General features: G+C 47.0%; 1 protein-coding gene and 1 long non-coding RNA gene across 8 annotated transcripts in view; one reads left to right on the top strand and one right to left on the bottom strand.

Annotated features, from left to right (window-relative positions):
• LOC111176226 (uncharacterized) overlaps positions 1 to 5747 on the bottom strand; it is a 15833-nt gene extending 10086 nt beyond the window's left edge. The window contains exons 1-2 of the long non-coding RNA XR_002644939.2: positions 386 to 5747; positions 123 to 235 (exon numbers count right to left, since the gene is read on the bottom strand). This is a non-coding gene — a long non-coding RNA (uncharacterized LOC111176226). The remainder of the gene's footprint in view (positions 1 to 122; positions 236 to 385) is intronic.
• The window catches only part of DNAJB6 (DnaJ heat shock protein family (Hsp40) member B6), a 68667-nt gene continuing 51940 nt past the window's right edge, over positions 4407 to 21133 (top strand). For 3 of the 7 annotated variants that reach the window (XM_022576434.2, XM_089917113.1, XM_089917109.1), the window contains exon 1: positions 4407 to 4539. The gene's annotated coding sequence lies outside the window, so the exon portion shown is untranslated. Of the gene's footprint in view, positions 4540 to 4706; positions 4875 to 4914; positions 5114 to 5639 lie in introns of those variants that run through there. The other 4 variants (XM_022576441.2, XM_089917110.1, XM_089917111.1 and 1 more) reach the window with 4 other exon arrangements.

Genomic DNA, 21133 nt, shown 5'->3' with positions numbered 1-21133 from the left:
CCCCTCCCTCCCAGGGCCCCGCCTCTGTGCTGGGGGGAGCCCGCTCATGTGCGTCACACAGGGAGGCCCCCTGACCTGCCCCAGCAAGCCATCCGTGGGGCCTGCAGAGGCCTCTCACTTACCTCATCTCTCTTGATCCCAAAAGGCTCCCTCTAGGCTGCCACGTCTCACGGTTGCACACAGAGCCCCTGTCACAGCCAGCAGGTCCCAAGTCCTTGGCGAAAACGTCTGTGGACTGAACGGAGGCAAGGTGGGCTCCGGTTTCACAGATAAGCGCGAGATGTGGGGAGTCAAGGGGGCATCAAGGGGGTTGAGGGGCGCGCGTCTCCAATGGGGCCGGCCCAGGGCCGTGACCTCACGGCCCCCCTCCTCTAGCCCCTTTCACCTGAGCCTCCTGACTTGGGTGCACAAGAGGGGCTGCAGTTCCCTTTCGGTTCTCATTGATCAAGGTGGCTAATTACCCTCGGGGGAGCCATCAATGACCCAATCTGAGGGCATTATTTTTCCGTCTCCCCATTGGCAAGCTTGGAATTCCCCAGAGGTGCCAGATGATGTTTCTGTGAGGCCAAAAAGCAAAGACATCTTCCAGCAGCAGAAACCCCCCAAGGCTCTGACTGGTGAGAATAGCTCTCCCACAGTAATTTTACCTGGGCCAGATGTCCTTCTCCCAGGTCAGGCACCCACTTAGGAGAGGAACTCCTTTCTTATGTAATGTGTGGGTTGTCCTAAAGTGTCAGGGTTTCCTGTTGACACCCTTGCGTCACCTGACAAACAAAGGCCACGTGGGTCTGCCCTATGTCAAGTCTGGGGCCTCCGGCCCCATAGCAAAATGTTCAGTCATCCTGCTAAGGCATTGACAGGGTAACATATTGTTAAAGAGAAAACCAGGCCCCAGAGAGCGTCACTTGTGCTCAAGCCCAGGGCACCTGACCTAACAGCAGGCTCGACCTCCCCAGGAATGTAATCTTAATCCACCAATCTGGAATTTTCTTTAGCACCAATGAGGTCATCTGTCCCAGGGGCCTCTCCATCCCCCGAGGAAGAAGTGTGATAGAGCCTCGACCTTCCTCCAAAAGATGATGCCTGGCCTGAAACTAACCTGCTTTTCTTTCACTCACAATTCCTTGCCCCACCCTCCCGCCTAAGAAAACCTTTCGTTTCACATGCGCCCCCCTCGGAGGCCCTGCTGTTTACCGGCTGCGGTGCTGCCCATCTGTGAATCGCTTCACAAAGCCAGTTAGGAATCTTCAAATTTACTGGGCTGAATTTGGTTTTGTTAACAATATTTACCTTTGAAATTGAACACAACGGTCATGGCTCGTCCATATTCTGAGTATGGGAAGCACGTTTGCCATCAAAACCTGACCGGGACCCCTCAAGTAGCAGCAATTATAATTTGGTTATTTACTGTAGGAGAGAAATTCAGGAGCATTTACAATGAGTCTTATTTCACTAATCAGAGCCGCATACACGTTTCATCTCGTACAATTCTAGGAGCCGTACTTTTCATCTACATCCGAGTTTGCTGTGTGCACGATGTCCCGGGGCTGCGGTCCCCCAGGAGGAGCCCCTGACCTGGGAGGTGTAGCTTCAGGAAGGAAAACCGGCCACCTTTACCAGATATCGGTTGTTGGGGGTTGAATTGTGTCCCCGCAGAAAGAGATGTTGAAGCCCCAGGACTTGTGAATGGGGCCTTATTTGGAAATAAGGTCTTTGCAGATGTGATCAAGATGAGGTCATACTGGATTAGGATGGGCCTAATCCAATGACCGGTGGCCTTATAAGGAGGGGGAAATTTAGACTCAGAGACACTGGGCGAGGACCACATGAGAGGCAGAGACTGCAGTGATGCGTCTACAAGCCAGGGCTCGCTGGCCATGGCCAGAACCTAGAGGGCAGGCAAGCGCCACATACTCCCTCTTTTAGGTTCCTGGACCCAATTCCAACGTGTGTGTGTGTGTGTGTGTAGGCTTCCCCACACACCAACAAGCAATTCTCAGACTCCAGCAGGAGAAACTGCAGAAGCAGGAGAAACTCTGAGAACCGAGTAGAAATTTACCCTTTTGTAGGGAAATTTACATTTATAAGGGAAATCTCCATTTCTAACACATCTCCCCCTCTGTACCCGGAAAAGGAGGACGATTCTAAATCACAGAACTGCTTAACCAAGGAGAAGGCAGCAGACTGAAATCTGCATAACAACCTTACCCTTGTTTACTGTGCTTTTCCTTGTAACCTCCCTTAACTGGCTCCCCTCCCCCCTTCCCCCTCCCCCAACATCTTTGTCTTTATTTAAAGATGGTGTTTAAAATGATGGCTTGGATACCTCCTGGAGTTCACTAAATTTTCCTGGTGTCTCCCATGTATACCTGCGGTATACATGTTAATAAACTTGCATTTGTTTTTCTCCTGTATCTGTCTTTTATTATAGGGAGTCTTAGCTAAGAACTCAAAAGCAAAGAGGGAAAAAGATGTATATGTTCACACACACACACACACACACACACACACACGAATACGATTTTACAAAAATGGGATCACTATATCAATAATGCATCTTGGATACATTTGATGTTAATAAGTATAATTACATTATTATTTTTATGGCCTGCAGAGTATTCCTGATAAGGAGGAACTGATTACCTGCAAAGTTGTGATCAATAACCTTGCATGTACTTTTTTCTTTCATTCTCTGTTCTTGCATTTATTGCCTCGGCAAATTTTTACAAATGTTATTCTTTGATCAAAGATAAATTTCGCAGTAGAGCAATAATTGCTAAACTGTCTCAGTTTAGCAATTATACGGGAACTTCACCTTTGGTTCCTGGACTCACAGGTGGGCTTGGCAGGATGTGTGTGCGTGCACGCCTGTGTCTACAAATTTTCTATCACTTGCACGTTTTGCTGGGGAGAAGTCCATGCCTTTTATCAGTTTCTCCGAGAGGCCATGACACAGAAGAGCTGTGATTTACTGAGTATCTCTATGTGCCAAGCACAGAGCCAAGCACATACAATTAACCTTCACATGAAGCCTTTATCCCCATTTTACACACGAGGAAACAAAGTCACGAGCCTCCCTCCTCTTCCAGACATCCTGCAAAACACAGATTCGTCACCACCTGGCTTCCCTTGCCTGCCAGGTAACAGCCCAAGGGCTTTCCAACTGTCTTCCGAGGCCAACCGGCCTCCCCACGTCTCTCCAAAGGCCTTCCACTCCAGATCAGATCCTTGCAGTTCCATGTTGAAGCGATTTCCACTGGAGTAGAGTTTCCAGCAGCACCGCTATCTGGGCTAACGCTAATTTTGGAATAAGTCTTTAATCTTTGAAGATCTTCTCTGTTGTCCGCAAAGAGCTCCTTAAATATGGAGCATTATCTAATTTTCAGGGTGTTTGTTCCCCCGGAACGCCGAGAGACGCCTTGTTGGTGCTGGTTGGTTTCTCTCCTGACACAGTTAACTCACTGCACTGGCAGATGTTTTAATAAATAAATATTTATTTATTTTTTGGAGGAAGACCAAGCTATTTGTGGCTAGTCTACTATTTAGACTCCAAGTCTCTGTACTGTCTGCATACCGAGGTTAGCTCCCAATTGCGTTAAGTAGGGACTCATTTAAATGTGAGCTGTCACACGACAGCACTGTCAACGTCGGGAGGGAAAGAAAACCCCGGGGACCGGCTGGCAGGTAGGGTTGCGTGCGGCGGATTCAGGTGCTTAGGCGCTGTAGGAAATTCCAGCCCCGCCGAGGTCATCTCAGCTTCACCAGGAGTTGCTAACACCCAACACCGCTGTGCCTCCCCTGACCAGGGATTTCTATAACCTACCAAAGGAGGGAACGAAGAATTGACTCCGAATAAAAGAGTTTTCTTTTGCTAACTGGTCACGTGCTGGTCACCTGCTAAGAAGTGGGTGCGTAACACAGGGAGGGTTTACACAAGAAACGGCTCCTGAAAATACGGTCTCTGATCTCAAGTGGGAAGAACAAGACCCACGGCCCCCCCACCCGGCTCTCCAGGGTCCCAGGCGAAGGGCGGGTCAGCGGCCCACCCCTTGGGCCCCGGGGACACCCGCCAGCCGCGCAGACCCATCGACAGGACCCCACGCGCGCCACCGTCAGTCGCCGGCGACGGGGCCTCGACTGCGCACGCGCGCTGCGCGCCGCGTCCCGGGCCACGCAGAACCTTCGGGAAGGCGGGGGCGGAAGGGGCGGCGGGGGCGGAAGGGGCGGCGGGGGCGGAAGGGGCGGCGGGGGCGGAAGGGGCGGCGGGGGCGGAAGGGTCCGCCGGGGCGAAAGGGGCGGCCGGGGCGGAAGGGGCGGCCGGGGCGGGGCGCATGCGCGGCGTCAGGGCCGGGCGGAAGTGTCGTAGCCGCGCCGCCGCCGCGTGACGCACTTCCTGTTTGTTGTTGGAGAAAGGAGAGAAAGGAAAGCGCGAGGACCGTTGCAGCGCAGCCGCCACCGTCAGCCGCGCCGCAGTGTCGGAGCCTCGGAGCCTCGGTCGCCGCTCCGCCGCGCCTTACGCCGCCGGCTCCCGTGTCCTCGGTGAGGGCCGCCAGCGGCCGGGGGGGCGGGCCCGGCGGCCCTCCTGACCCGGGCCCTGGCCGCGGCGGGCCGGGGGCCGGGCTTGGTGTGAGACCGGGGTTGGGGGCGCGGGGGCGCGGGGGGCAGGCCGGGGGCCGCGTGTGGGGTCGGGGTCCAGCTCGTTCCTCGCGGCCCCCTCCCCCGTGCCCCTCCCCCTGTCCTGGGGGGTCCTCTCCTCCCCGCGTCCTGGGGGCCGCGCGCCGGTTGTTGCGGGCGGGGGCGGCGCTGCCGCGTGGGAGGCTGGGTTTTCACTCGGTTTTAAGGCCCCACATAGACGGCCCTGAAGCCAGGAGGAGGTAAGTGTGCAGGAAGAGTAGAGGTTCGTGGGAGGCCGCGCTGCCTAGTGCGGAGACCGGGAAGCGGGCGGGGGACGCGAGGCCGCCTGTCGGGAACTCCCCGCTGGCTTCTCCGAAGTGTGTCGGAGATGGAAATGAAACGCCTGGCTTTCGGCCTACTTAAAAAGCCAGTTTGCTGGGTTTCGCTTCGGGGTGCACCGCAGTTTATATAGCTGAAGTTTCTGTCAACTTTTGCCCAAGTAAGGAAAGAACTGACGCAAGAAGTGGAAATTGGAAACTTGTGTTGCCTCGCGAAACGTTTTCAGAGCGTGTGGGTCGCTTGTCGGACGCGTACCTCTCCCGGCTACGCGGAAAGGCCACGGCGGTGGTGAAAAGATCTCACCACCACCCGGGGGGCTGCCTGGGAAGGGTGGACTGAGCGGCGCCCTTTGTATTCTCAGCGTTTCTAGTTTCGTTGTGGATTCGCAATAAGACTTTATGGTTAGAATCTTGTGAGGCAGGTAATTGACTTAGTGGAAGAGTTCGGCCGAATGACCGAAAAAGGAAAGAGAAACAAACTCTTAGCATTTGAACTTGTGTGATGCCCGTTCAGGTTTTACTCTTTTTTTTTTTATAGTTAGGCACATAGGAATGTTTTCATGATATCTGAAAGGCATTTTGTACTTTTTTCCTCCGCCCTCTCCCTAGACCACACCCTCCCCGGATTCCGTCTGGGAAGTTTAATCCAGACTGTTCCTGTTTCCAGAGACCTTAGCTCCTGTGAGTTTAGGAGTTGAGTGTTTGTACGGGCTGTAGTAGAAATATGAGTGCCCTTTGTGCATACTATCCAGGGAGCTGTGGAATTTTGGGGGTTATGCAGAGTCATGAATTTGGGGAGTGAATTGGCTCGGTCTAGGTGTGGATGACTTGACAGGAAGTGGGAGGAGAACAAAAGGGGATGAGAAGTTGGTTTTTGAGATTTGCCTAAGCAGGCTTTGTGTGGTGCTGTGCAAGACTAGGAAGTTGGGAATTTAAGGGCTTTCAAAGACTTTGACATGTGTTCAGCATCCTCTTCAAAGTATCAGTGTTTTAAATTTTTCATGACCTCAGAGTGGTAGATTTGGAAAGTATTTCTGGCTGCAGGACAGAGACTCACCTGGAGGGCTGGGTGGCACGCAGTCGCTTTCCTCTTCAAGCAAACCCATTATTTTTTTAGGTGTTAAAACCCAGGGTAGAACCGTTTTCCCTTGTATCAGCTCTATTTTGGACAGTTCCAAACAAATATAATTGTACTCCTCACCAGCAACGACAGTTTTCAGCCTAGCAAACTCAAATACCGAGTTTGGGATGGAATGGTCTGTGCATTTTTTAGTTTTAAAGCGGGCACGGTTATTTTCAGTCCGGCTTTTCAGCATCGCAGTGTAATCCTGAGCGTGTCATCTTAGTGACGTTGGTGTTACCTCTTGCTTTCCACTGGGGTGCAGTCTGTACGACTGCGTGTTCAAGGTCAGCTGCTACCTTGGTTAACGCTTAAAGGGTGATTAAATGTCACTTCTGGTGTCTGTTGATAAGGATTGAATGAATGCAGTCAGTCTTTTGATATTTTAAAGAATTTTTAGAAAACTTTTTTTTTTTTTTGGCCTTTTCACTTCGTTGGAAATGATCTAGAATTTAGGATGGTGTTCTGTGTTAAAAATCTTTTTTGCTTAAAATTTGTCCAGGACGCCACCCAGTGGCGAGAGCAGGTTAACTGCAGGCTTATTGGTGAATTAGGATGGGATCAGTGGCAAGATTTAAGAAGTGGTGTAGTTTCTCTTGGGTGAACAGAATTTGAGAGAACTTCAAACTTGAAAAAAGTGAGGTAAACGAAGAAAAGTGAAGTTGGTGAAGGTAAGAATAGTGTATAGAAAGACAGTTTTGAAGCCTCATTGGAGAAAATGGCTTCCTGGATATGTCAGCTAGAAAAAAATTTGATGCTTTTATTGTAGATTATAATGTGTTTTTCAAACTTTTATATTTTTAGGGAGACATACAAAAAACAGTTGATTCTTTTTGTTTCAGTATCCTACTTAAGAAAGAAGTAAATTTTGGAGAGTGTGCTTTAAGAGTGTGAGCTCGCGCCTGTCCATTCTTTGATCAGAGGATAAAACTTTTGTTTCTGAACTGAGTAAATCTTTTTAAAAAATACGTGATTTTTAAGGTGGGGGAAATTTCTGAAAAAAACAATAGAAGTAGTAGAAGGGTTGCAATGTACATCAAAGTAGAAAAGGTTCTAATTTATATTCCTCACCTTATTTCAGAAGTTATGTTATTTAGGCATAGTTTGGTTTTCTCTTAAAATTGTTGTCCTATATAAAATTTGTAAGGACTTAGGCCATTTTAAGTAAAAGGCACCAACCATTGCATATGGCCGTGAGGCAGTAGAACTACTAGCTGTATGTCCTAATACTCCAGGTATTTTAGGGTTCCTAAGCTCAGTTGCAAGGATCAGTTGTCCCTGGGATGGTGATTTCCTCGTGCAGCATGTGATTCTATGCACTCTGAAATTTTCATTCTGCCTTTTACCAAGAAAGACATTTAGAGCTTGCCTTGTGCGTGTGATGGCGCACTGGGGCCTTCCTGTGAGGTCCTTTGGGCAGGCCTGGAATTTTAATTGTGTTCGTTTGTGACTATGGCATTGTCCTGGACCCAGAGTACTCAGAAAATATTGGTTGAATTGGATCCTTTTTCCCGGTTTGTCTGTTCCCTGATTACTCTCTGTGGTTAATAATGGAATCCAGCGTTTAGGAAGGTTGGACAAAAATACAGATAGCATACAAATTCAGTTCACAAGTACCAGGACTGAGTACTTGGCATGTATTATTTTATTTTAATGAAATGAAGTTAGTCATGCCTCCACGTGCCTAATAGGTGATGATTGCCAGTTGAAAGAATGGTCTTGGATCCTGAGTTATAGAGGAAATAACTTCTCTTGTTTGTTTCTTTTTTTTTTTAAATTTCTTTTTGGCTGTGTTGGGTCTTCGTTGCTGTGTGTGGGCTTTCTCTAGTTGTGGCGAGTGGGGGCTACTCTTTGTTGCGGTGCGCGGGCTTCTCATTGCAGTGGCTTCTCTTGTTGCGGAGCATGGGCTCTAGGCACGCGGGGTCAGTAGTTGTGGTGCACGGGCTTAGTAGTTGCTCCGAGGCATGTGGGATCTTCCCGGACCAGGGCTCGAACCCATGTCCCCTGCATCAGCAGGTGGGTTCTTAACCACTGCACCACCAGGGAAGTCCCCCCCTTGTTTGTTTCAGGAATGCTTTAAGGCATATTGAGTGAGAAGGAACTGTAAGTAGATGACTTAGGTTCATGTGATAAGGATTGGTAGTTCACCTCTGTTTGTCCCCCTACCTCTGTGTGTGCGGGGAATTCATCAGATAGTGAAATGACGTATAGGAAACTTGGCCACATTTATCATTTATTTTTCTTTAAATTTGCCTCCTTCCATTCCATTAAGCAAGTAGTATTGCAGAAAATTAGTTTCATGATACAACATGAATTCAACATTTAAATGAAGATGTTTACTTTGATCTGTCTTTTTCTAAGTTAGAAGTAATGAGTATTTTGATTTGCTGGTTTTTTAAGCTAAAGACAGGGAATGTCTTCAATGGACAAATTGCATTGTGTAAAACCGTGTGCAATATAAATAGCGATCCATGGGGTGGATAATAATGAAAAGCTTTCTGGAAGGAGGAAGGTTGTTTTTCCCCCTTCAGCTCCATTTTCAATATGGAGTCTCTTGGATTGGGAAGGAATGAAGGAGGATTTTTATTGCAAGCAGAGCAAGGTTTCTTAGATGTTAGGTGGAGAGATAATTTGAGAACAGACTCTTGGGTGGAAAGATGGTTATTTTTAAATTTTTTCAATCTTTTTAAAATACTTATTCGGCTGCGCCGGGTCTTAGTTGTGGCTCGAGGGCTCCTTGGTTGCAGCAGCTGGGCTCCTTGGTTGTGGCATGCGAACTCTTGGTTGCGGCATGCGTGTGGGATCTAGTTCCTTGACCAGGATCAAACCCGGGCCCCCTGCCTTGGGAGCACGGAGTCTTCGCTGCGCCACCAGGGAAGTCCCTATTTTTAAATCTTGTATTTGGCTGCACTGTGTGGCATGCAGGAATCTTAGTTCCTCCACCAGGGATCGAGCCCATGCCCCCTGCAGCAGAAGCGTGGAGTCTTAACCACTGGACCACCAGGGAAGTCCCAAGATGGTCAGTTTAGCCCAGGAACACAGCGTATTTGTGTGCATGGACAAGGCTTGGGACAGAGTAGCCGAAGGTCTCAGAATTACAACAGCCATGTTGGGCACGTATATTCTTCTTTTTTTTTTTTTTAATTTTAGAATTTTATTTTATTTATTTTTTTATACAGGGAACATATATTCTTTAAGTGTTGTTAACATGGGGCATGTGTAATGACTTGGAAATTCTCCTTTAGATAACGCATTAAAGTCAAAATTTTGTAACTTAAAAAAGGGGCCAGTTAAGCTGTTCAGAAAACTTGGGTTCTCAGAGCTGACGCATCGTGGAGCACCTCACACTCCAGATGGATATTTGTGTCTGTCACCTGAGGTGCTTGTTGAAAATCGTCTATGAATATTTCAGGAGGAGGGAAGTAAACGCTTCTGCTGAGTTGTGGCCATTTGAAGTTGACTCTACTCGTCTATCCTGACATGCTCCACGGGGTGGGCGCCGCCTCTGATTCTTCCTTTTGTTGTAGAAGTGAAAATCCTGTTCGGATTTCTTGGGCTGGCAAAAACAAGGTATTAATGTGGGTCTTTTTTAAAGGTGAAGTGTTGTAAAGAGAACTCTGGAAAAGCAGGGGACACCTGTATCAGTAAAGTGGTTAAGGGGTAAAAGACTGTGTGCAGCGACTGCGTGTTAGAGACGATGTTTGCACTTAACGACCACCTCTGTCAGTTGTGGAGAAAACTGTCTAGGCTCTCTCCTTCCAGTGTACCTTGAGATGTTAGCTAGCTATGATATGAAACCGTAATGCTTGGTAAGTACATACAAGTATTCTTAGTTTCATCATTTATAATTTTATTTTTGGTTTTGATGTACATAGTAGTAGTTCAGGTACAGGCAGACCTCGTTTTACAGCGCTTCTCTTTATTGCACTTCTTAGATACTGCCTTTTTTACAAATTGAAGGTGTGTGGCGACCCTGCATCGATCAAGTCTGTTGGTCCCATTTTTCCAACAGCTTTTGCTCACTTTGTATCTCTGGGTCACATTTTGGTAATTCTCGCAATAGTTCAGATTTTTTCATTATTATGTAATGGCGATCAGGCATCTCTGATGTTACTGTTGTAATTGCCTTGGGGCCCTAAAAACCCCGCCCAGCTAAAACAGCTCGTGTTCTGTCTGCTCCACCAACCCGCCATCTCTCTCTGGCCTCCCTGTTCCTGAGACACAACAGTATTGAAATTAGGCCAGTTAATAGCTCTACAATAGCCTCCAGGCGTTCAAGTGAGGGAAGAGTCGCATGTCTCTCAGTTTAAATCAAAAGCTAGAAATGCTGAAGCTGAGAGAGGAGGGCGTGTGGAAAGCTGACGGGCTGAAGGCTAGGCCTCTTGCTCCAAACAGCCACGTCGTGAAGGCAAAGGAACATTCTTGAAGGAGACTAAGGTGCTGCTCCAGTGAGCACACGAATGGTAAGGAAGCAACACAGCCTTACTGCTGTTGAGGAGAAAGTTTCAGTGGTCTGCATAGACGATCAGACCAGCCACGACACTGCCTGAGGCCAAAGCCAAACGCAGGCCAGGCCCTGACTCCCTTCAGGTCTGTGAAGCTGAGACAGGCGAGGAAGCTGCGGAAGAAGAGCTTGAAGCCAGCAGAGGCTGGCTCACGAGGTTTAAGGAAAGAAGCCGTCTCCATAACATAAAAGTGCAAAAGGCAAAGCAGCAAGCGGTGATGCAGGAGCCGCAGCAAGTTACCCAGCAGATCCAGCTAAGATCGTTAACGAAAGCGGCTACGCGGAACAACAGATTTTCAATGTAGACCAAAGAGCCTTCCAGTGAAAGATGTCAACTAGGACTTTCACAGTAGACAGAAGTCAATGTGTGGCTTCAAAGCTTCGAAGGACAGGCTGACTCTCTTGTTAGGAGCTAATGCAGCTGGGGACTTTAGTTGAAGCCAGTGCTGATTTACCATCTAAAGATCCTGGGGCCCTTAGCATTGCGCTCAGTCTACTCCGCTTGTGCTCTGTACGTGGAACGACAAAGCCTGGTTGACACCATCTGTCGACAGCATGGTATACTGTATATTTTAATTTTAAGCCCACTGTTGAGGCCCACTGTTGAGACCCACTGCTCAGAAAAAAGATTCATTTCAAAAAACTACTGCTGCTTGACAGTGACGCAAGAGCTCTGATGGAGATGTACAGTGAGATTCATGTTGTCTTCATGCTTGCTAACACAGCATCCGTTCCACAGCCCGCGGATCAAGGAATAATTCTGACTTTCAAGCCTTGTTATTTAAGAGATACATTTTGTAAGGCTGTAGCTGCCAGAGATAGCGATTCCTCTGATGATCTGGGCAAAGTCAATTGAAAACTCTCTGGAAGGGACTCACCACTCTAAATGCCATTAAGAACATTTGTGATTCATGGGAAGAGGTCAAAATGCCAACATTCACAGGAGTTTGGGAGAAGTTGATTCTTACCTTCACGGATGACTTGGAGGGGCTCAAGACTTCAGTGGAGGAGAAACAGCAGCTGTGGTGGAATCAGCAGGAGAACTAGAATTAGAGCCTGAGATGTGACTGAATTGCTGTAATCTCAGGATAAACTTCCACAGAAAAGCATTGCTTCTTACGGAGAGCAACAAAAAGAAGAGGCTTCTTGAGATGGAATCTGCTGCTGGTGAAGACTGTGGAAATGACAGCAAAGGATTTAGAATAGGACATGAGCTTAGTTGAAAAAGCAGCAGCAGGATTTGCGAGGATTGAGTCCAAGTTTGAAAGAAGTTCTGCTCAGGGTAAAATGCTGCCAAACAGCATTGCATGCTGCAGGGAATCCTTATGAAAGGAGGGGTCGGTTGATGCGGCAAACTTCATGGCTTCGTTTTAAGAAATTGCCACGGCCATGTAGCCATCAGCATGGAGGCAAGATCCTCCACCAGCAGAAGGATACTGAGAGCTCAGGTGATGCGTAGCATTTTTTTTTTAGCAATAAAGGTTTTTAAAAAATTAAGGTATGTACATTGTTATTTTCGACATAATACTGTGGCACACTTAACAGGTATAATGTAAAGTAACCTTTTATATGCACTGGGAAGCCAGAAAACTTTGTGTGACTCACTTAATTGGCTTTATTGTGGTCTGGAGCCGAACCCACAATATCTCTGAGGTGCCTGTATGTAATTTGTAAGTATGTGCACATGTCCTGGGGAGGTGCACACTTTTCTACTCAAGTGGTCCGCACGTGAGTTTAGGTACCATGAGACTTAAGTGTGTGTTCTGAAACTCCTAACATTGAAGGCGAATAAATTTATTGGAAGAAGTAGGGTTTGTTTTTGTTTTGTTTTTTTTTTGGCCGCGTTGCGTGGCTTGCGGGGATCTTAGTTCCCTGACCAGGGATTGAACCTGTGCCCTCGACAGTGGAAGCGCGGAGTCTCAACCGCTGCACGGCCAGGGAAGTCCCAAGAGGCAGTTATTTTTGGTTAATGGGTATTAGGCTACTTAGTGGCTTTACTAAAGAGGCAGAGTTAAACTTTTTTGACTTGATTAGGCCTGTTTTGTTGGAAATTGCATAGATTAACAAACTAGTCCTAAGAAACATTCTTTTTCTTTCTTAATTGAAAATCTAAAGCATTGGTTTCCTCCAGCTTCCTTAACATACAGTAGATTGCGTCAGTGGGAAGTTCAGAACTTTGATAATGGTTGTTTGAAACGAGCATCTTCCCACTCCTCACCCAGATTCCCTTTAAGTCTGAATCGATTTTCCACACTGGTCCTTTCCAGGGTGGGTGCCAGTAGTCACACTGGGGGCTGAGCCCTGGAAATGGGGCTTGTGCGGCTGAGGGGCTGAGTTTCCAGTGCTGTTTAGTTTTAACGCTTGTAGGTGTAAGTGACTGTGTTTGGCTTGCGGGTCAGGCAGCTCGGTTTGAGGTGGTGTTTGCCAGCAGCAGTTGCCACCTGCCTGAAGTCCTCGTGGACGCTGTGCTTTGAAAAAGGCTCTGTCTGCGTTTCCACGCAGCATTCTGTCACAGAAACTGTGCCTCGTTTTCTGCGGCTGAGGGGGAGATGCGCTGACCCTGGGGTGCGGGGTGTGGAAGCGCGCTGCTCCCTCCATCCAGGGGCGATTGAGAAGGGAGGGCAGGTCGAGTGGTCTCAGTCACCCGAGGGCCCGTGTGTTCTGGTGTCTGCTGTCCCCTGTAGTGCCAGCCGAGCACGGAGATGACAGGGGTGGAGGTGGGCACGGGAAGTGTTTGCAGAGTCCAGGCTCTCTCTCATCCTCCAGCCTTACAGTTTTCTCTGGGGAGCAGGACACCTGGCCAGTCTTAGGGGCTAGGTGACAGCCACTTAAAATATTTAGAAATACTGAATTCTGTAGAGAAATTCCTGATACAAGTGTGTAAGTGGCTTTTTTGTTTTGTATTGTTTTTTTTCGCTTGTGGGATCTTAGTTCCCCGACGAGGGGTTGAACCCAGGCCACCAGTGAAAGCACGGAGTGCTAACCACTGGACCGCCAGGGAATTGCCATTAGTGGTTTTTTATTTTGTGTAAAACTCAGGGGTTAGTCAAAAGTAATTTGAATGCAGTTAACCATTTTGTCAAAACTTAGATTGTTTATTTTATGCCTGATTATTCTGAAGCAGCAAGAAATGAATTAATCTGCGGCTGACACTGCATGGTGGTGGTTGTGGGATCAGTACTGAAGCCGACTTCTCAGGTTTCCAAGGAGGTATCCTCGGGATAAGGGACCTCATTTGGTCCTCTGTTTCTAGACCTTGGGGTATTGTCACTTTATTGTCTCTAGAGCACGTTTTAATTTGAGTTTGTATTAAAATTTGTTAATCTTATTGGCACTGGTTGAATACTAAAAAGATACTGTTGATAAGGGAGAGTGTCCATAGCATCCAGTACTTGAGCCCTGCCCTCGTAGCAGGGCTTGATGGCGCAGCTGACTCCATAACCTCTTTCCTGGCCCCACTGTCTCCATAGCCTCTCTCCAGCACTCTGTTCATACTTTCTTAATTGTATGTGCCTAACTTGTTTACAGGTTTGTCTTTTCCTAAACTTGATGACTTGGTCCCAAGAGTATCATGATTGTTTTCAATATTAAATTTACGTAGTGAAATTCACTCAGAATTACATCGTTGTTTTTACTGAGTGTGAATGCGTTGATGGTGTAATTGGTATCCAAAAGGGTTGATCGTTTGGGACGATGGGCCGCCATATCCAAGGTGGAATTTATGGGCAAAAGCTGTGAACTTCACTTGTCTGAAGAGCCATAGTCGTACAGAGTGAGTAATAGGAGGCAGGACAGTGACCGCATGCCCAGAAAGAGCACGGCTTAGCCAAGTCTATGTTGGTCATTGGGTTCTGGTGTTTCCTAGGGGAGTCGAGAGGGAAGGGGGGCAGCGGTGGTCTTACTTTTTGTTGGTGACGGCTGGAGCGTGTCCTCATTGTCAGTGTTGGGTTCTGGGTACCAAGGAATTGCAGCTTTGGAGCTTGCTCTCGGCCGGGACCAGGGTAGTGTTCTTAGGAGTTAACTGCAAAGAAATGTGAGGCTGTGTTAGCCTAGAGAGTGAAAACTGCATGAAGGTAAAGCCCTTGAATGTTTGAGGACATCTGTGTGGAAGAGAAATTCAAATGCCTTATGTAACCTGAACAAGGACCTAGAGGGACAAGTTCCCTGAAGGCCCCACTGTTCAGAAAGAAGAGGTAGCGGTCCAGAGCTAAGGGCTGCGCCCGGAGTCTGTTGGGGCAGAGAGAGTGTGGATTCATTAGTGTTTATTGTAGTGGGAAGGCTTTATGCGGTGGTTTGAACTCGGTTTCTTAAAAGGTCATTTTTGTTTAACAAGACCGGGTTGATGCTGCTGGGCCAAGTCTGTGCTTTGAGAATCACTGTGTTGGGGGGTTTCAAGATAATAGTGTTTTCAAATTCCGGCATTTCTTCTGCATTTGTCTGCTGGAATTCATCTATAAAAAGAAGGTTGGCTCATCAGCTCTTTGGTTTCACGTGTAGTTTGCACAGGAAAGGCCGTGCAATAAATGCTTAATGTTTTTAATTTTATTGCTGTTACGTATGCTTTTTAAAAATTTCTTTATTTTTTTTGGCTCCGCCTTGTGGCTATGCAGGATCTTAGTTCCCTACAGTGGAAGCTCAGAGTCCTAATCACTGGACCCCCAGGGAAGTCCCTGGTATGTGTACTTAAAATGCACAACAGTCGTTCCAGTCATAAGAGAAGTAAGTAGTAGGGATTTGATGTACAATATGAGAAATATAATTAACACTGCTGTGTGTTAGGTGAAAGTTAAGAGTAAATCCTAAGAGTTTCCATCACGAGGAAAAATACTTTTCCTGTGTCTTTTATTTTGTATCTGTATGAGGTGATAGATGTTCTCTAAACTGATTGTGATAATCATGTCATGATGTACGTAAGTCACATTGTCATACTGCACACCTTAAACATGCACAGTGCTCTATGTCAGTTATATCTCAATAAAACCGGAGGGAACAAATGCATGGCAGCCATTCTTTTTGAAACTCAGAGTCCCTTCTGATCTGTGGATGTTTCATCAATTTTGCTCCGATGTCATTTTGACATGGTTGCACATATTTCTCTTTTTGACTGACTTTTGAACTTTTTACTTTGAAACTATTGTATATTTACAAAAGAGTTGTGAAGATAGTACAGGAGTTTTCCTGTATACCTCTTACCTAGCTTTCCTTAACATAACAAATGTAACCCTGGTGTTTATCAAAACTAAAAAATTATGTGGGTACAGTACTACAGACTTTATTCACATCCCACCAGTTTTCCCCCCAAAGTGCTTTTCTTGCCACAGACACCAGCCCTGGAGCCCAGATGGCACTTGGTTATCACTTATTCTTAGTCACCTCCAAGCTGGCCCAGTTCCACAGTCGTGTTTTTCTTGACCGGGCCTGTGCTTTCTGCTGGCATCTTTACTTTGTTGATTGACAGCATATCCTAGGCTCATCCGGTACCTTTGCTGTCCCAGACCTAGCATTAGCTAGCGCAGTGAAGTGTCATTCCGTGACTCCCCAGGGGAGCCGACCGTGTCCTTTAGAGCTGGTTTGTTTGCTGCTGGACAGTAGGCAGTGTCTGTTGTGATAGCATCTGCATATTCGCAGCACATCTTGGCTGTGAGAAGGAGGCTGCCACAGTATTTCCGAGGAGGGGATCTGGTGCCACTGAAGATCAGGAGAAGTGAAGGGGTTTGAGGTACTTTGCGGGTAAACCAGGCAGAAGAGTGGATTCGTTTGTTGTGTGTATGTGGTGGCGTAGCAGTGTGGGCGATGGTGAAGGTTTCCAGCCACGCAGCTTGGGGCAGAATTAATAGGGAAAGGCCAGGTGTGGGAGTGAGGAGGGCCGAGAGTTAAATTTGGTCATGTTCTATTCGGGATGTCTTGTCAGACGTCCAAGTGGCTACGTCAGTAGCCATCTGTCTGTTTGTGTCTGAATGCCAAAGTGAGATCTGCGATTGGAGCTAACATCAGGGAGTCATTGCTACGTAAGCGGTATTTAAATAACAGTGTGGATGAAAACACAGGAGTAGGTGAGAAGGGGGCTTTGAGCCCCCGGCGTTCCCACTGTTGATTCACGGGCTGATTGAGGGGAGCAGGCTGGCAAGAGGTACACAGACCAGGAGACTCCACAGCCAGAAAGCCCCTGGGTGCTTAGGGCTTTGGGAAGTCAAACAGCGTGAGCCCTGAATGTGCGCATTGGACGTTAATTGCGGAAGCTTTTCCTTTTGACGTTAAGTCAGAGTCGGCTTCAAGCGGTGGGCTGGCTGGAGCTGGACAGGACTGTAGTGAAGGCAGCGTTTGTGTCCAGAGTTGGCTGCAGACTGGGCGTCTGATGGGCCTCACTCAGTTCATCTGCATTGCCTTCTGAAGTCTCCATTTAGAAAGGAAGAAAACAGCCAGTATCCCAGCGTGGCTTGTGTCCCAGGCGCTGTTAATTGATGACGCTCACGTGCTCCCTCAGTCCCCGTGACGGTCCTGTGGGAAAGATGAATCTTCCTGGGGGATGTGTTAGGTGGTTAAGCGGTCACAGCGTTCACCACTTGGCGGGCACGGCCGAGTCTAAGCCCATCTCGCCATGTCTGTGCCGACTGCGTTGAGGTTCTTGCTTTTCGCCACCATTGTCTGCACAGACACTGGCACATTATTGCAAATACAGGACAAATCGATTGGACTTAGGAGAACATGAGCTTTGAACTGGGAGCAGAGATGTCTAAGCAGTGGCATCTGACACACTGGTGACCTCTGGTCACATGTGGCTCAGACAGTGGTTCAACTATTAGGAGAGGGCGGCTTCATCCTGCGACTTCTCTCCTTGTCCCATTGGTGACAGTGGTCTGGTAAGGTTTCCCCGCATTTTTGACACTGCTGGGCACTAAGATGTCCCCATGCAGCAGTAACTGGAGCTCAAAAGTGAAGATACCCACAGGAGTTAATTACTAGCCCTTTGCAGTACTGATGAAGGGGTGCTGATTTTCTGCTGCTTTGCGGATGTTCTTGCCAGTGGTCAGGTTTGTGGTTCCAGGAGATGTGAGGTTGCTGTGCTCCTACGGGCCGTCTCTTCTGGGTAGGAATTTCCAGGCTCACTTTGCCTTGTGCATCTTGCCTGCCCGCCCCAGGAGTTTGAATTGTTTTTTGTCTCTCGAAAGAGTGTACAGTTGATCCCTGAGCAACGTGGGGCTTAGGGGTGCTGACCCCTTGCAGTTGAAAATCTGTGTATGACTCTTTGACTCCCCCAAAGTTAAAGTCTATTGTTGACCAGAAGCCTTACCGATAACAAAGTTGATTGGCATGTACTTTGTATGTTATATGTATTATATCACTGTATTCTTACAGTAAACTAGAGAAAATATTAACAAAGTCATAAAAAAGAGAAATTGCGTTCACAGTATTGTATTTATTGATAACATAAGTTTACATCATATTTTTACAAGATGAATTGTCTGTCAGTATCTGTGTGACAAAAATGAAAAGATAATGTGAAAACAATTCACGTTTGTTTATAGGTATGATAATTCGTACATCGCTAATGAAACAGCAGCAGTATGATTGCTTTACGGTAGCCTAGTGTAATCGATACGATTGCTTCACGATAGCCTAGCCTATACACTAATGAATGAATCATAAAATTTTTATGACATACAGTATTACACTCATTCATAATACAGTATTGGAAACATTGTTACATTTTTAAAAAACCACTTGTGATAAGCTGATACTGGAGGGAGAGACATACTGTGTGGTTATGTAATTCTTTGAAAGCAAAGTTATAGAACGAAAACGAAAATGTTACTAATTTTGGATTAAATATCACTCCCCTTATACCTGTGTAAGGATGGACTGGTATATATCTACATTATATCTTTTTCATTCGTGGTTTACCTAACTTTTTCTTAATTTTTTCAGTATTTCTAGGCTTCATGGTTCTTCTGAGTTTTTTCAGATTGTTTCAAATCTCCAAAAAATTTACCAATCTTTATTGAAAAAAATCTGCATACAAGTGGACTTGTGTAGCTCAAACCCATGTTATTCAAAGGTCATTTATAGTTTTTTTAAAAAATTCAATTTTAATAAAATTAACATGCACGATGCACATCTTAAACTTACACAAGGTTATATGTCAGTTGTATCTGGATAAAGCTGGAAAAACAAACCAAATTCAATTTTAGGATATCTTTGATCTTAATTTTCTTATTGTTTTACTAAAGTATTTGAATTAAATGAGTTAATGTTTATAGAATACTTAGAATTTAAACACTTAGAATTACGCCCACTATACCTGTTTTGTTAAATTTAAAAAATTTTAAAGTCCTGTTTTGTGCTTTCTCACAAAGATGCCTGTGCACTCCTCCCTCTCATTGATAAGGTTACATTTTATTTTTAAATTTTTATTTAAAAAAATGAGATATAATTGATTTGAGACATATTGATTTCAGTCATTTACGTCTTGCAATGTGATTGCCACCTGAGTTAGCTAACACCTCTTGCATTATGAAATCAGCATTTTTTTTTGTTGCGGTGAGAACGTTTAAGATCTAGTCTCTCAGCAACTCTGAATACATGACACAGTATTGTTGGTGGTAGTCACCACGCTGGGCGTTAGCTCTCCATAGCGCATTGAAAAATCTCCACACTGGTCAGACGTACACAACGTGGGTTGTAGAGGTACTTGTTTCTCCAGCACAGCTCTTTTTGCCTCCCCACCCTGGAATAGTATTTGGTGGTTTTGGAGAGCTTGGAAGCATTGCAGGTTAATGAAGGTAATGGGATTCCATTCTGCAGTTCCAAGGCTTAAGGCTTCGATTCTCAGGGGTGTTCCCTTTCCTCTCCCTTGCAGTTCAGTGGACAGTTTTTCTCGTCTCCCTTTCTTGCAGTTACAGCCTTTTGAGGAGACTAAATTATGGATTTTCATTGCGGCCATTAGTGCCACAGAAGCAAGTCCCGTCCTGAAAGCACAGCAACAGCCCCGCCCCCTCGGGGTCACCGTTCTTGGTGTAATTAATTCTCTGTTTCTGGCACTTTTAACTGCTTCAGCTCAGCTGGCTCTTCAGAGGTGTTGGTTGGGTTTTTATCTAACATTTCTAGAGATTTTGAGGTAGTAGGAGGGGTTTCTAGTTTTGATTCCCCTGTGGTATCTTTGAGTTGTTTTTTGCACGAAGTCCCTGGACTGGCATGGAGGGGCTTTTTTCTCTGTGTGTTCTTCCTGAGCCTTGTATGTGGAGTCCTCTGTGAGTGTCCGATGAGGGCTGCACAGGCTCATGTGCGCACCCGCGTGCTGAGTCATGATGCAGCAGATTTTTTTTTTTTTACCATGGGTTGCTCCCCAGTGTTGAAAAGTAGAAGTATAATACAACTGTGCATCCTGTTTGAGATGGGGATATTTCCCAGTTGTGACATTATTTAACCCCAGCAAAGTGGCCTCAGGGAGGTCGTGATCTCATGTATTTGTTTACAGTCAGAACATTTCATTTGAAAATCTGTTCCTAGAATTTTGGGGGAAGGCTACTGAAAGCCTAGCTTCAGTTTTTTTTTTTTTTTAAACTACGCTAATTTTTTTGTTTGGTTTTGTTTAATATTTATTTATTTAGGCCGTGCCAGGTCCTAGTTGCGGCATGCAGACTGCCAGTTGCGCCATGCAGGATCTAGTTCCCCGACCAGGGATGGAACCCGCGCCCCCTACATTGGGAGTGTGGAGTCTTACCCACTGGACCACCAGGGAAGTCCCCTGGCTTCAGTTTTGAGCACAGCTGCTTGATAGAAGAACTTTGCTTTATTGGGTGAAGTTACTTTGTACTCTTGCGTGGAATAGGCCTGTTTCTTGTAAGTTTTTGGCCACTGGCTTGATGAGGTGACTTAGTCAAATGTAAAGAAGTAAACTCGTTAGACTTCACATCTTAAGAGGGAGCAGATGTGTAGGTTGTGTTCGGTTTGTGGGACCCGAGGCTCGGTCCTCGCGGTGGTGGTGGAAGCAGCAGGGATTCGTCATCCTGCGCTGTGTAGTGATGGGGGGGGGGCGCTGCAGGTGTCCCCTGAAGGCCTGCTTTTTGGGTGCCCTCTCACTAGGACTGCCAGCAGGGGCACAGTGTGTTTGTTTTCATGTCTGACGGATGGGCACGGGAGGCCAGAGGGGCAGTTACAGGAATAGCCCTGAGTCAGAGCCAGGGGCCGTGGGAGGGTGTTGGCTGGTCAGTAGGAAGGGCTGCCCGGCTGTGAAAGGTGTCTGCCGTTCCTGTGTAGCGTCCCCAGGGCAGCGACAGCATGTTTGTCAGGTGGCCGCAGGCTTGCCCGGTGCCTGGGACAGGAGTGCAGGGCGTGAGGAGGGGACCGATGCTCTGGGCTGCTCAGCAGGGGCCTGGCAGCTGGTGGCCGGCGGGCCCGAGGCTGGTGCAGAGTCACCTGTCGGTTTTATTTAGTTGAGACTATTCTTAGCTCATTTCAGAGCGTTTTTTCCTACGTCGGGAAGGGTCTTAGGGAGTGAGCCTTGGAATCAGCTCCCAGATGAGGCCCCGGCCCAACAGGCTGGTGGTTAGTGCCCAG

This window comes from Delphinapterus leucas, chromosome 9, assembly GCF_059928025.1.
Source record: "Delphinapterus leucas isolate spDelLeu-1000000601 "Yukka" chromosome 9, BTC_Dleu_Yukka2, whole genome shotgun sequence".
Taxonomy (NCBI): Eukaryota; Metazoa; Chordata; class Mammalia; order Artiodactyla; family Monodontidae; genus Delphinapterus; species Delphinapterus leucas.
The sequence above is the reverse complement of the archived record's forward strand: the minus strand, read 5'-3'. Positions and strand labels throughout refer to the sequence as shown.